The sequence below is a fragment of the Mycetomoellerius zeteki genome, unplaced genomic scaffold (assembly GCF_001594055.1).
Source record: "Mycetomoellerius zeteki isolate Tzet28-1 unplaced genomic scaffold, Tzet1.0 scaffold140, whole genome shotgun sequence".
NCBI classification, from domain to species: domain Eukaryota; kingdom Metazoa; phylum Arthropoda; class Insecta; order Hymenoptera; family Formicidae; genus Mycetomoellerius; species Mycetomoellerius zeteki.
In genome coordinates this window covers 374,838-391,845 of record NW_017256341.1, presented here as the reverse complement: position 1 = coordinate 391,845, position 17,008 = coordinate 374,838, and the positions used below count along the sequence as shown (strand labels likewise).

General features: G+C 40.8%; 1 protein-coding gene across 1 annotated transcript in view; it reads right to left on the bottom strand.

Annotated features, from left to right (window-relative positions):
• Positions 1-9,393, bottom strand: part of LOC108731881 (leucine-rich repeat-containing protein 15) — a 21,163-nt gene extending 11,770 nt beyond the window's left edge. Inside the window, exon 1 of the mRNA XM_018462431.1 lies at positions 9,220-9,393. The gene's annotated coding sequence lies outside the window, so the exon portion shown is untranslated. The remainder of the gene's footprint in view (positions 1-9,219) is intronic.
• Between the last annotated feature and the right edge of the window lie 7,615 nt (positions 9,394-17,008).

Genomic DNA, 17,008 nt, shown 5'->3' with positions numbered 1-17,008 from the left:
GTGAGAGAGGCTCTGGTAGCGGTGCAGAAATTGTTCGGGCTACTGCGAAACGAAACGAAACGAAACGAAACGCTTCTCCCGCCACTCCTATATATATGCGGCAGTCGATAAACCGCGCCTGCGTAGCTCACGGAGGGCTACCCCCGTCATAGTACGACGAAGGCTTAGGGGGTTGCTTGCACGCATACCTCGACTCCTCGGCGAACTCGCGCGAGCGCAGGGGTGTGGATTAAAGATATTAAAGATATCTAGACCGTATATACACGGTCCGTCTGTTCATTCGCGCCCCGTCTGTATTTCCATCTCGATTGTTCGTATAAACGAACACTTTGTTCCTTTTCCTTCTTTCTCTTCGCCCTTCGTCATTCTCTCGCTCTTCCTGTTGTCACAGGACGCGTATTTTCGACTTACACGTCCTCGCTCTTCCTTCCTCTCTCTTGTCAGCCTGCGACGTTTCCGTCGCACGAAAAAAGATTCGGATTTCTAAAGTTAAATCGTGTCGCGCCGCTCGCGCGACTTCGCTTTCGAGAGAGGGGCCGTTTTCAGTCCCGGGAGCCCCGGGTCGAACTCTTAAGAAACGGTGTCATTAGGATTGAACGATTGTGTGGCGCACCGTGTGTTTCCCTCGGCATTGCACGTACATACATTGTACTACCCACGTTGCACCCACGCCATCGTTACACCTCGACATTACCCACTTTATCTCGCGCCGCTTTTACCGCGCCTGGTTCATCAGTTACGACCTTCCCGACTCCCCGCTTGTACCTTTTTCCCAATGAATGCTAACATACCGCGCGGAATATTCGCTTTCTCTCTCTCTCCCCCCCCTCTCTCTCTCTCTCTCTCTGTTCGTTACCATTGGAAAAAAAGCAGACACCTCGATTCTAAATTGCTTCGCGCTTTGCACACCGCCGTCTAGCGTCTCTTTGCCAGAGACGTTAGATTGTTTTTTTTTAGGAATGCTCCGATAATATATAACACGGCGCGTCTCGCGCCGTTCGATTCCGCCCGTCAGAGATATTGAAATGCTTCTTGGATCGTACGTTACACATACTGCTCCTTTCGATCGTATCCCATCGGACGGAATACATAGTCGCGACCATCGTCGTCGTCATCGTCGTCGTCTTATTTCAACGTTCCACGCTTTCAGCGACCGCGTTTCTCATAAAATCTCCCTCGGGCTTCATAAAAATCGTCCGCCGATAAATCACGAATGAAATTCCGCGGACGTCTGTAACGTGTGCACACCTCTCTCTGATTCGCGTCGCGATTCGCTCAGGCTTTCGAGCGAATTACGGCCGGCAAGGAAAATTAATCGTTTAAGTCTCTCGACGTTGTCAACGCATCGTGCCCCTGTGCATCTCATATCCACGTGCTTCCGCGTGTACCAGAGATATGAAACTAACTGGACCGCGCACTTTCATCTACGTGCACTGGTGCACATTCCACGGTCGGGCTGACGGCTGACATTGTGCCTTCCTTCGAACCAGCGAAGATTACCGAGTAGCTTCGTAACAGCGGTATTAACTTGCGAAAATTTACGAACGATCAAATTAAATTACTTAATTCAATTAATTTTCCAACTAACGTACTTTTATTTCCGCCAGTCGCCTGGTAATGCAAAAAACTCGCCTTCCCTGTTCGAAACTTCGTCCCCATTTTCCATACGTATTTACATATTAACATCGGTACGGTATAATCTGATTTATATGTTGCGGTCAATGCTGAATTAACCTCAGGTAAATCCAATACAATTCTCGGCGTATTCATTATGTGTATATATAAAATTTATAACAGAATGTCACATTTCCTATTAATTATGTATTCAATTTGTCAAATGTAGACCGAAGTTTTCTTCGCTAAGAAGATCTAAGGATAACTTTTAGCCGTTCATTTTATTGTCAATATTCACTTGATCACTTACCATCAAATAAAAATTTTATTACAATTATATAATAACTAAATAATAAAGAAGACGTATCTACTTGAGTCTTTGAAGTTACAGTAATCAACATCTGAATGTAAAATGTTCACTCGATTAGTAATTACTGAATGTGAGATATTCAATAAACCTATCAACTTCCTTTTGAAAGAGAATAAATTGGAAAACCGTCAAATAATTTATAAGACAGAAAAAAAGTGCGCGATTTCTGATACATCTTGTATATTTATACGGGAAACGTACATTAAAATATTATCTTGGGTAAGATAAAACCATTAAAAAGAGAGAAAGAGATGGAGGGGGAGGGAACAGCAAGTCGATCGCTGAATATAGATAAATACGAGCGATAGAGTTTACATATAAAAGCTCGATACGATAGTTCTAATTTACGATACGCGAAATATCAACGCGCTTGGCATGTCAACGACCAGGCTATGTATTCTCGTAATTCTGTATCGATGAAACCACAGAAATATCGGTCGGACATATTAAAACATCCCATTTATTCGTTGTGCATTTCTGTTTTGTACCGATAACTATCGGTTATTTCCTCCACCTGTCCTTCATCCGGAGTTACCGTATGTTCCAGTTGCGAAAATAGTCGAATTCACTGTGTACCTCCATGTACATATCTCGAGTAACCGTTTAAGGGAGAAAACGCTTGTTAACGTCGTATTTTTATATACCTAACGTAAAAGAATTAATTATGTTTCACGCGCATAAAGTGAAAAATTATAGTTTTCGAGCCTTCGCTTTTCTATTCTCTTATTTTTCAAAGTGCAAAATGTCCGTTCGCCGCACGTTAATTTATTCACGCGTGTCTGGCGAGGCCATATTTAACGGCCAAGATAATACCGACGTCCAGCTTCGAACGAAAAGCACAGCAGCGTAGTCGCGCTAACAATATTAAGCCTGTTTAGTCGTTCGTTCCAGTACGTCGGCCAGCCGCTTCCCTTCCTGTCCTTTCTCTGCCACGTTTCCGGTTTTCCAGAGAGTAACGACCTACTCTCGTGCTTCTAGCTTTTCCACGCGGGATTATAACGTTACTTGACAAGGAGATGTCCCAGATCCAATTACGGTTATATCGAGGCGTATAGTATAGTCTCGCCAAAATAATAAATCTCGACCCTCGCGCACGCAGGCAGCATGTCGTGAATGTTACATACATCATTCCAGCGATGAGAGAGGCAGCTTAACATCGTCCAATTACATAATTGAGAGGAAACGGGTCTCGTAGGACGATCGATCAAATTCAGGCAATTAGCACATTTCTTTCTCCTTTTCCGCCCGATTTTTCCAGTTTGCCTCGAAAACGCGGCTACCCCCAGCATTCGACGCCGCTCCCTCTTTTCACTACGAGACGATGCGTGATGGGGAAGACTCGAATGACAAGCGTACCTTGAGCCGGCAGCTTGCGGTCACGATAATCCGTAACGATTACCTCTCTCGCTCCTCAGGCTGCGTGGTTCTCACGATCCTCCCCATCCCGACCGGTATCCTCCAATGATCTTTTCACTTTCGTGCGTTTGCGCTCGTGGAATAGATGTTAGATATACGTAGACAATTTAATCAATGGGGATACCGTTGATTACCGAAGCGAATCCCACCCGTTCATCCCTTACTCCAATCTCGCCAATGACGTCCGCCGACAAGTAATCATATTGTTCCAGCGCGCCAAGTGCGTGCCGCAATTCGTTTTCCGTGGTTTCACTCGATTATTGCGACGGACAGCCGAGACAAAAGAAATTCTCCTCAAGTGGATTTCCTGAACCGTGACCTACCACCCAAAGGCGGGTTGGGACAGGGGAGCCGTAAACAAAGGCGGCCGACAAACAATACCGGTTACAAGAGCAAACACGATATCCGCCCTTTACAGAGCGCCACGCATAAAACTGAAGTGCAAGGTACAAGTTCACCGAGAAAAGAGATTCCTCCTCTTCGCCTCCCTCCCCCCCTCTCTCTCTCTCTCTCTCTCTACTCCACAAAACTTAAGTCGCAAGGGATGTGTATCTGTGAGAAGTAACGGCGCGAGACACCCCGGGCGTTTAACGTATGTGTACGTTTTATACAGCAAGTTTCGCTATAAATCACCTCGTTTCACCGGCTAAGTGTGCACACGGTCGTCCGCGAACGCGAGCGAACTACTTCGTAACCAGAGATAAGTGGCTACCGGGAAATCTGTCATACTCCGTAAGTGGCACGTCACGTCGGTCTGGTTACAATATGACATTGCGATAATTCAGAATCTGTGACGAACGATCGTATGTTGGCTATCCGCTAAGAGATAATATAAAGAAACAAACATTAATAGGTACTCAATTTCAAGAATCGAAGATCTCGGATCTAATTTTCGACTCAGCCTAGAAACTACTACCATTATTACAATCCGCTATCTCTGACACTCCGCAGGGGAGCCAAAACGCTCTTTGTGTGACGTTTAAGTGACGCTGTCCTTTGTGCTTGCCGACTAAATGAGTTAGTCCACCCAAAGGACATCCTTAATCTTCATCTCAAATCTCATCCTTTATCATCACTGGAATAATAATTATTCTTGACAATAATTGGCAGCGCGGAACAGCCGGAAAAACGTTATAACTTATATATTTGACAAATAAATATTGTTTTTGTATTTCGACTGCGTCATTTCGGCAGACTCATTTTATCAACAGCGCAAAATTCACTTCTTTCGTCGCATATATTTACAAAGTGTAAACGACATTCGTAAAAGTTCGACGCCCCTGTATTTTCTCATCGAACGACGCGTTAAAATATCGTTTTTCCTAGGCGTGGGAGAGGCAGGAGAGGAGGTTCCATCGAAACACTTCTCTGCGAGTGGCGTGCATGAGAAGTAATACAGATTCGATAAGTCGCCGCAGACGTTTTACGGGCGAAATGGAAAGCGCACTCCCGGCAGCGATCTACCCTTCGTGATTCTCCATCGGTACTGGGGTGAAAGCGCTTTGCATTTCCGATGTTTTTTTGGACAGAGAATCGACATGAGGCAAGGGAAGGATGGACTTTAAAGAAGCGACGAAACAGCTGCGAGCCAACCTCGAAGGAGCGATTCGACGTAGGGATAAAGCGGTTAGCCGGGCTACCACCGTCCCTCCTTCCCGCCGCCGAAACCGTGAGAGATGGGTATCTCTGAAAATAGGATTGGTGCGGCACGTATTGTGCCGAGGACAGTGTCTCTCTCCGCCTCTGTGTCTTTCGCCCGCCCTAGCTCTCCTGGCCTCTCCTTGTATTTATAGCCTTCGTCTTTTCCATCCGTTCTTTGCGCGCCCCTAACGCTCCCGCGCTCTTAATTCGACCGCTCCGTAAAATACGCTTTTCTCCAAGTTGAGGAGCAGAGGAAGGTAATCCGGCGAGTATGCGAGACGGGCGAATGCATCGGACCTAGCGTGTGTGCAGCGAGGGACGCCAGGTGCGTCCTGATTTATCACAACCGCTGGAAGTTGACTGGAGGGCGACCGGGAGGAGGCGACGGGCTGCTACCGCCCGCCACCATCGTTGCTCAAGCTGGTGCCGCCTGCTGTGGATCTCTACCCGATCGCTTTGTGGCTTATTAAAATTTCTGACGGCGCGCGTCCTAACGCCTGCCGGCAATTGCATCGATTGCGTATGCGCGCGCGTATTTGCTGTGTCGAGCTTTTTACCGGTTTCGTTTATTATCGATACACTTTTTCTCTCTCACTCTTTTTTCATCTTTTTCTCTTTCAAAAGCGTTTTCTATTGGGAAAAGTAGCATCAGCACTAGGTTTCGAAAACTGCATTAGTAATAATAGTGCAAGTTTAGCGTAATTCAGTGAAACATATCATTATTCTTTGTTGTCCATTTTATAACTTCAAATAATAGTAAAAATATATATAACTATATAAACTTAAATGGCTTATTTTATAATAATATTCGGATTATCTATTCAATTTTTTAAAATTTCAATATTTTTTAACATCAAAATATTATTTTGCACACTACTATTATTTCTTTAAAACTTTTAGAGTGAATCTCACTCTGAAGAGTAAAATCTCTCACTTTTAAAAATTGAGCCACTCTTTTTCAAAATTGGCTCAATTTTTACTCTTTAAAGTAAGATTCCACTCTAAAGAGTTTAGAGAAATTATAATACGCGTCAAAATAAAAAACAAAATGATTTTATATAATAAAATGAAATTAATGATAACAACTCGAGAGAGACGATCTTCCATTGAAGATCTACCAGCGATATCCAGACATGGTCCATTGTGTCTTTCATGATATGAAATTAATTAGAATAATATAATACCAAACATTAGTGTAATTTAAACATACTTTAAAGCTCAAATACAATCTCAATTTCAACTTGTACTGGTCTTTCATCGTTTCTAAAGACAGTAGAGGAAAGGTTGAACTCAGTGCAAATTTTTGCACTATTTCAGTGGAACATTAAATACTGAAAATATGTGAACTGGTTTTTATAATGGAACAATACAAGTGTAATCAATACCAGTAGAAAACGCTAGAAGACACCCGCATGGGCGTGTACACGAATAATTTAATCCATGATGAATACATACAAGGTATTTTCTGTGTTTTTTATCGTACATAATGGCGGAATATAATTTTGGGGTAAATCACTTATTAGTGATAAATTTCTAATAGCGACTATACTAACTTATAATATTTTAGATCTATTTTAGATAGATCAGATTAATTTTCTGATCAATCATTAACTGCGCATCTTGAGAGCACCTTGTATTTTTACATCAGGGATTGCTCAACGTGTTGTACGAGCTCGATTGGAAACAGTGGCCAAACCGCGGGGCTTTTCTACGGGCGAGACGATGTAAATACCAGATATCTATAATTCCCGCGTCATTCACGCCCTGTAAGCTTTATGGGCCGCTTTATTATTGGAGAGCGGAGCTCTCGCCACTTGCGCGGTTATTGTTACGTTGGAAAAGCACGAAATGGGAGAATGTCCAAAGGGGGAGAATGCGGAGTGCGTAAGGGTTTAATATCTCTCATGCATATCGCAGAATTTACGATTGGATTTGACGTAAGCCCGGCGTGTAGCGTATAAGCAAGATTTACAGTTTACTTAATGACTCGCGGCCGTAGCCGCATACGATCCCGGATCGGCATGCTCGCCGTTTTTGCGCGAAGCCGCGCGCGTCTAACACGGTTCAGATGTTCCCACGCTAGGCAAGCAGGTGTTGTGGCGAAACCGACGATTAATTATCCGCATCCCATTTAATAGTAGTACGGACGGGTCGATTAATCACGGTACGGCGACTGTTATAACAGATAAAAAGTTTCCTACCTCCCCTCCCCTCCCGAAATGCGATCCAAAACCTTTAAATTGATTTTTGATAGATTATTGCAGGACACGCGAGCCGATAATGTGTATTAACAGAGAATATTCAAAATATAATCGAAATGCTCGTGTCATACGTATAATCGATTTAGGATATCGCGGCTCGATTAACAAATTCATGTTTTATTCGTGTTTTATTCTCGCTGAATAAAACGGAAAAGAACCCTTTTTTTTTTTAATCAATCTCATATTTGCAATGGATATCGTTGATTCTGCAAAGTCGTTTATACGCTCGCGTGTCAATAATATTTTGCAAACAGAATCTCCCCGCACAATTCGAGCTCTAAAAAATTGTGCTACATTATTTTATAAACGTATTTCGCGTAACGTATGCGACATCGCGTAACGTATCTACAATTTATGTGGCACAGGATATTAACCCTCGAGCATTGTATAGAGCGTTGCATAGATTTCTTGAGCGAGATCACAAATCATGCAGCGGCGATACGGTTTTACGACCGCGACAAATCATCCGTTATGAAACTGGATAAGTTTTCAAATACACAAAAGTTCTTCGGCGGTGGGGCGCATTATTAAACGTCGAGATATCCCTGCGAAGTGAAATATCCGACGGATCGGATGAGTCTGGACGTTCTGTGCGTAGGCATGTGGAAGTAATTACGATGTATTAACCGCCGTAATTCTCCTTCACAAACTCCGAGTCATTAAACAACCCCTCGAAACGGAAAAGTAACTTCCCCCTCCGAAGGAACGTCAAAATTTAATACCGTCGGGAGACGTACGTGCTAACGCGTACTTAATACCTACGCGATCTAAGCCGGCGTTATTAAACTTCGAGAATATTTCGGGGTACTTTCCATCGGCCAGAAAAACAACGCCCGATGGAACGAGAAGGGTGCATTTCATTACGAGCTCATTCGGGAACTCGGCACCTCGAATTCGTTAGGATTAGGGATATCTGCGGTATCGGATAATTAATTATAAAGCAAAAGCCCCACGGTGTGAAAAAGCACCATTATATATTTACTAGCGGTGACGTGAGTGATTTAATTTGTTTAACGAGTCTCGCAATCTACGATTACGTGTTTGTTATCGACTTTTACAGATGAACCTTTACTATATTTTGTTTTGTCGAAAGTTCCTCTTTTCGCCGCCTCTTTCTACGAACCAAAGTGTTTGTGTCTCGCGAGTATGCAAAATAAAGAGAAAATCACCATTTCCACGCAACAATATTAATAAGAATGCAGATGAGTTCGATATTAGAATTTTTAAATAGTAAACTGTGTTATTTAAACTTGAAAGAGAGTCTAGCATACGAAACTTGTATTTTGAGCTCGATATTATTAAAAAAAACAGCAACTTTCGAGTTGCTCAATACTTTCTATTTGATTTTATCGTTCTAAATACAAAAGCTGAAGAAGAAAGGTAAATTTATTAGAGAAACAGCTTGGCTAAGAAAAAGCTAAGTGGCTTTCGAGAATAAGAGTGCATAATGGCCCTAAAAGTCACTCAGCTCCCGCCGCGCTATCGTGCACATTTAATGAGAGCTTTATTTCATCGCACGTTTTTCGTAAATTTGTAAGCAAGCGAGGCTCTCGACTCCGTAAATCAACTCGCGGCGCGAGTCTATAAAAGAGCACCGTGTATAAACACAGGGCGATTTAACGCGAGTCAACGAAGCCCTATTTTAAGGGCAACGCGCGCCAAAGAGAATGCATATTTAATCAGTCTACCGGACGCGATCTCGTGATACGGTGTGTGCCGGGGCGTACAACCGGTAAACAGCTGACCCGAGAAATCCCGTGAACCAAGAGCCTCGCTTCGGCAAGCATCGCACTTCCAGCTGACTTATCGCACGGGGCACGCGTGGTGACTCACGGTCGTACCGGCGTTCGTGTCGTGTATTTAGGGGTGGATTCGAGGTAGAGACTGGGTGGACTCGAGTGAGTGGGTGGTACTTACACCGAGCGAGGCCAAGTGTCGGTGCGTCTCCTCGGACCTGTGCACATCGACCCGCGGATTTCCTCCACGCACTTCTTCACCACGTCGTACGGTCACTCCGCGGACACCGATAGGCCTGTCCAGTGGTAGACATCCGCCGACGATCAGGCGGCACACACGCGCGCACTGTGACGCGCCGTGCCCGGACCGGGACTTAAACTAACGAGACTCTCCGGAATCACCGGATCGCCGCCGATGCTGATGCCGATGCCGATCCACGTGACTCGCCATGAAGACACCTGGGATCAGTGCGTTTCACCCGTATCCATCAATCGTAAATGATCACCGTCATCGAATCCCGTCAAAGTTCTCGTCGCGCGTAATAGTCGCGTGCGTGTTGCGTGGTGACGGAGAACCAATCGAGGAGAAAGAAAAGTTAAGGAGGCGCCTTCTCGGCGGGTTGAAGAGAACACGCGAGAGTAGGGAAAAGAGAAGACGGAGACTATAAGCGAGGCAGAGAGACGATAAATGAAGATGATGGAAAAACGAAGAGGTAGAGACGAAACCGGGATAGAGGTCGAAGAAAGAGAGAAGATATGAGGGAGGGAGGGACAGAGAGAAAGAGAGAAAGAGGAGAGAAAGGAGAGAGAAAAACGAAAGAACGTGGTCGCTCCCGGTGATTTCGAACTGCACTGCGAACGGGAACCACAGTCCTTACTGAGCCGGAGTTTGACTACGTACTCGCGGCTCCGAGACTTCGGGGTCTGCGCAGTCGGTCATTCTCGCCACCACCATCGCCGCCGTTTCCACCACCATGTCACCGTCGCCGCCGCCACCGCTCTAACCCCAAACCTCCGCCACGACTCTTCCCGACGCCAACCCTAACCTGCCAACCCTGCTCCACCCGGCAGCGCCCTAACTTAGCCGCAACGGAGAGCTCCTGAGTCACGCGTGAGTCGTGATTCTTATTCATATTCGCGCGAAATTGCGTCGGACCTCCGAGGCGGGTCTCCGAGGATTATTTCGCGAAGATTATTTCGTTGTTGGTTGGGCGGGGGTGAGGCGGCGAGAGTTGAATAAGGTCGTGCGTTATCAGTATCGGCTTTAGCGTAATAGGAATCGTAATTACCTCTCTCTCTAGGCTCTTTTCCCTGCTATACCTCTTTTACGACGAGTACTTGCTCGACCTGAAAATGTTTGCCGCTACCGACGGCATAATATTCCGCAAGTAAATGCTATTACGGCGAGTAGTAGTACTGTGTGTAGCATCGTCGTCGTCGTCGTCGTCGTCGTCGTCGTCGTCGTCATCGTAAGGGCGTAAACGAGAAACTCATAATCGTGCTTTGCCGTATATTAATTAAAAATGGTTGGCTGTCCCGCCTGGTTTGCGCGTCCGGTAATTACGTTGTGTTTAATTAATTAAGCGTACGTAGCGAGCGCGAAGGCTGCGCGTGGTCGCGCGGTTTACGCGCGATCGTCGCGGAATAATAATTAAAAATTACGGTTCGCATAGATTCGGTTTAAGCATTCGTTTTGCTTTCTTTCCTTCTTCCACCGCCAGCTGTAATTTTTAATCACCACGCCTGACGCTAAGCTGTTTTCGCGGCGTCCGCGGTGCGCGCAGCTTTTAATCTAGCCAGCGCGATGCGATAATGATCGCATTAATTACGGTATGATAACACCGATAGGCATCCACGCTGCGTCTCGTAAAAATATAACGAAGCAAAACATTAGGGAGAAAAAACTGGTATTGCAAACCATATTGTACCGCTAAATATGTTGATATTTTGGAAGCTTTTATTAAATGATAATATTGCTCTCTTATCTCTATTTTCCCTCTGCGATTTTATATTTTCATTCCTGTATCGCTTGTGTTGCGACATAATATTATTACCGCGATGATGTTTCAACATTTTTCCTCCTGTAAAAAAGAAAGAAAGAGAGAAAGAGAGATAAAGTGTTTATTGATACTCCAGGACAGTCCTCTAAAAATATAAAACGTAGCTAATGATGATGAGCAAAACATAAAAGAATTAAATAGAGAAAAATTAAATTTATTCCCCCATCGACTGAATGAATTTAAAACAAAATTCGTATTTATCGCGGAAATCGAATCCCGATTTTTTTTATATAAAAGAACTGTTCGAGACATCCGTCTCTTCTTTCGTACGGACTCCGCAATTATCGCGTCGCAGGATGAACGACGTACACGGAACGAAACTATTGCCGCTAAAGAAAACGTCTGCATCAAGTTCCTGGCTAAAAAGTTCTCGTCGAAACAAAAAGAATCCTCGCCCGAAGTCACGCCGACTAAAGTTCGTTGCTCCGTACATGTTGTCCCCGCACATTCTACGGCGTATTGGAACTCTGCCAATGTCATTCTCGCATAATTCCACGGGAGTACACGGCTCGAAGAGAAAGAGATGGGACAAGTGTATAGACAATATATGTCCGCAATCGAGAGAGAAGTATTTCGAAAATATCCGAGTCGCCTTGATATTACGTGTATTTAGTTTTATATCAAAATATTAACCTAACAATCGGCTGCATTGTAATTGAAAGTATACATAAGAAAAGAAAAATATGTATTCGTTTAAATAACAGCATTAAGAATCCGTAAATAGTGTTGCTTATTATTATTGAGCGCTTCTCGCCCATATTTTGAATAAACTGTTTATTATAGTCTTTAATATGAATTGTATTTTCAATATCTTAATATACGCTTCATTTTAAGTCCATTTTACAATTGCATAATCGTAATTGTAAGAATTGATCAATCATAGTCGAATATGAAGAGAATATTCGACTGTGAATATATGATCGATTCTTACAATCAACCACTTACAATTACATTTACGCAATTGTAGAATGGATTTCACGTGAAATGTGAGAAGCTTTACGAATTATTTGAACGAGCCGAATAGCGTCTCATCGCCATCTATTATCCATCTTTGTAACTAACAATTCTAGCATCAGTCGATGAGGCAAATTATAAAAATATCTTATGTAAAATATTTAAGATCGCATTATGTTTTCAAATACGAAAAAAATATTCTGAACAAGTCAAGAATGATAAATATCATGAAAAGTATTTATAAAGTAATGTATTTGCAAAATGATGCGTATTTTAATGCTCTTATTGATATTAATACGTTAAACGCACGGATTCACGTGTTTATTCTGCGAAGGATATTAAAAAATAGCACATTCACATAATATTCTAGCCACACAGCAAATATTTATTCTGTGCAAATATTCAGTAACGTAATAGAACGTAAATTGCATCTATTCATTTATTGCGTGTGCAAATATTTGATAAAAAAATCAACGCACGAAACATCCGTTTGACACGACATATGTATAAATCTCGTAATTGCCGAAAGTAGCGACATATAAATTGATATTAAAGTAGATGCATAAATAAAGATCACTCGCGAGACGGTCCCGAGCCTTGACACGTATGACGTGAGTAAACATGATGAAATGCGAACCAAAACCACACGCACATGAAAAATGCGTCTGCACGATATTATGTATCATAAAATAGCATTATGTTTACAGCGATGTGTATGATACGTGCCTCTAAAACCCTTTCTCGGAGGCGCAAGTGGTTTTAACGAACCTTTCCCTCGTCGTTCCACAAGCACAAATATGAACAACCGCCTTTATCGAAATATTATAAATAATAGTTGCTCAACACACAGAATATATATATATATATTAATATTTTCGATTATTAGGCGTAATTATGTATCCAACAATAATTTTAGTTTGTACATTTCGCCTTCATGTTTTTGAACCACAAAAATGGGGAACGTTGAATTATTTGATTTTGAAATGATTTTATAAAGCTAGAAATGTAATATTATTTGATAATCGATTTAATATTATTAATCAAGCAGCTTATAAACCTACAAGGAATTTATATTATTGTAATTTATATCGAATGCCATTGTCTGATAACGGTACCGTATACGTAGTAAATATTAAAAATACAGTTTCTGCATAAACGTGCGTTATGTTTCCTCAGCCAAACATTTTCCTGATTGGTGGATGGATATTTTAATCATAACATCAGGGGATTGAGTGCGGGAAAAGAGTGGGAAAAGGTAGTCGAGATTGTTCTTTATTTTCTGTCCATGCACGATAATTTCATTTACGCTGATAATTTTTGTTCCGGTGTATTTGCGCGATTTACCGACTTGACGATGAAAAATTAAGTCCCATTAATCACCGAGAGGCATACATTTTCAACCGGTTAGCGTTCCCGCGTCGGAATGCTCAACGATACGTCCCATTAAATTTGAACCCAGCCGCTCTGCTATCCCTGATTCTCTCGTTATACGGCGTTCGAAAAAAAAGAAAGAAAAAAAAGGAGATAAATCCGCGGCACGTTTCGCGGACTAGAGAGAGGAAGAGAGGAAAAGGGGGAATTAATCCCGAGACGATAATTCAACGGCGCGCTATCGGGAGAAGCTAACGTCAATCGCGAAGTTAATCGATGCGCCATGCGCCACTGATACAAGTACGGGATTGGCAGGTCGTCGGTTCCCCGTTCAGTCGAGAGATCATGAGATCGCTATTTTCCGGGTTTCGCAATATATTTGCGCGCGCGAGCACGCACGCCTGACCTCCGCCGATCACCGAACGGCGAATGCAATTCTTTGAAACTGAACGGAACGCACGTCGCACCCGCGTCGTTCAATCACGCACTGACTGCATGAACAAACAACAGAATGGGACATACATGTACGAGAGAGTGATACGTACCATATATCCGACCCGTATCGATTTCCCATTGTCCTCTCTTCAAATCTGAAATACATACGTAGCAGCGGCAGCAACGACGACGATGACGACCCTACAGGGATGCAAATGCGCGTTACAAGAGCTCTCGCCGGCGGGAACTGCAATTGCAGTTCTAAAAACCGACCGTTGCTTTGCAACGCGCCTGTTAGCGACCATACAAGGCTGTTGGAAAATATAAAATAATTCTCCGGACGCGACAGTTTGTTCGCTTATTTATATAATGATTTTATGTAACGAGGTGGACATAAATTTCTTTATTTTCGGAGATTTTTTTTCAAAATTATGGAAATTTTTCTGTCAACTTCTTCTTTTTTGTTCTTTTTTTGCCCTTTATGAATCGACCTCATTTGGTCTCACGTCACATACACTCTCTTTTATTTTATAACTTGCTCGTTCAATTTTTATGAAACTTGGTCTATAAGATAATGTGATAATGCTTTATTCAAATCTGAAGTCAAAAATAAACAATTTAAATAGTCCGTTTAATATGGCGGACAGAATTTTTTTAAAATATAGATATTAATTATTATAAAACTTGGTTTTGGAGAGTTTTCATTCATGAAGGATATAGAATATAGATATGCAACATCAAGTTTCCAGTGTTTCATTTTATTTAAAACTCAGTGCTACATAAACAATTAATACTGATTTTCGAATTGATTTTCTCAACTCTGATTATGAGTCCTCTGATGCTATTTTCTCCATGGAGGTTACTACACTTTTCGAAAAAAAAATCTGTATTTATTACATATTTGAGCTATACTTATTACGAATTCGATATTTCTTTTAGACTATATTCAAACGCAGAGATACCAAAAATCTTCTAAAACCGAGTTTCACGATAATCAGATTATTTTTTGAAATGTGAATTTAAAAATTCGAAGGCCAGAATCAAATTCAACGATCCCGAAAACTTTGAAAAGTAAGATCTTGATAATCTATAAGTTATTTTGTTAAAAAAAACTCCGGTTCTCAAAAGGATAATGAAATATATTTATACATGTGTAGATGAGAGGTCGACTATGAAAAATTTAAGTTCTAATTGAACTTAATGGGAGCTAATTTTTCATCAGCAAGCCAATTAATTGCGCAAATACGCCGGACAGAAATTACCTCGTAAATAAGATCATAAATGAAAGAGAAAATAGTAAATAAGTATGAATAGAAAAAAATTAAAATTCTGATCTTTTTGCATTACCTCACATACTTGCGAGGTAGTTTATAATAAATTCATAAAAATATTATAAACTTTATAATTTCATTTAATATTGCATATATTTTAAATAGAAACTAAAGATAACCATAATTATTGTATCGAATTTATAAAATCTCTCAACAGTCAGATTTTAATGTTGTCATACATTGCTTTCATTTTTGTAACTCAGGTTTGTCGTGACGATCAACTGTCTAAAGCGGCGATTTATTTGCCGATATAGCAGAATATATGACGGCTAAAAGCTTGACACACGTTTAATATATGTCGATTAATATTTGCGCATCTCGTTTACGTCTTCACAACGCGTTCGGTTTATAATTTAATAAACTATAAATGGATAAACGTCACGCGCGGACACGTCAGAGACGATTTCAACACGATTAGCAGAAAAGTCGCTTGAATAAAAGTACTATTGCTATTTTGTAACACGTAGATGCGTACATTTCTGTTCTGAGAAATCAATTTCAGTCTGCTATCCTGTTTCAACAAATGTGATTGATTTCTTAAAAATTAGATACCTATACCATTTTGATTTATATTTATTACAAGATATTATTCAGAGCTTGTCAAAATTAATGGATGAAAAAAATGTTTTCGAGAATATTTTTCGTATAAAAGAAACATATCACTGCATTGATAGAAGAATGACATCGCAAAATTAGCAACTTTTCAGTAAAACACTTCATAAATTCTGAACTGATAACGTTTCAATTAGAGTATTGAATATATTTTCCAGTTTATACTGTTTCCACAAGTATGATTGATTTATCAAAAATTACGTATCTTCTATTTTAATCTATATTACAAAATATCATTCGGAACTCGTCGAAATTGACGGATGAAAAATAAAATGTTTTCGAGAATATTTTCGTATAAGAGCGGAACATGCCTGTGTCTCTGTATTGATAAACAAAAATGGCATCTCTCAAAATTAACGACTTTCCATGAGAACATTTAAAAAATTCTGAACTGATAATTCAGTTTTCACATTTCAATTAGGATAGTGAATTGTACTTCCTTTTCATATTATATTTTCATTTATAATTCTTCAAAACTATGTCACGAGTTTTTAAAATTTGACTGTTAAGAGATTTTATAAACTGTGACCCTGTTACAACGTAAATTTTATTCTGATCTCTATCAGAGTTGTGACACTTTTTCATATAAACAATTAGATGAGCTACAAATGTATCATTTTTCCACAAAAATATTTTAGTCTTTAGAATTGATTTTCTTTTGTTATCCAAAAAATGCTAATTTTTTAATTGTATCACTTTTCTATCAACGCAGCGATATATAAACAAACAAAAAATGAAATCAACAAACTACTAAATTTACAATTAAAGCATTGCAAATTGATGCGAATATATTACAAAAATTTACAAATGATTCATAAAATCAAAAGTGTAAATGTGCGTGTGATGATATTATTGACTTTAAAAATAACTACAAACAGGGGAAAGAAAAATATTTACAAACAAACACGTTATAAACAAACACGTTATAAACAAACACATAATGATCAAGATTTAGAATAATACAAACACAGCTGCGTAGAGATTTTCAAGTCGTAATTGGTGAAAATGCGGTTTGTTTTGTTGCATAGAAATGGTAGTACGCGGATTTCAAAATTCACCAGTCAAAAACTTTCTCGTCTGTCCGATCATAAATAATTTCGCAATAAATTCGTTTCATTAGTGAAAGAAAAAGCTATATGAGTGTATACGTAGTGTCGAGGCGACGTTCTAACACGTAAAACTCGTTAAACAATCAAAGAGAATAACC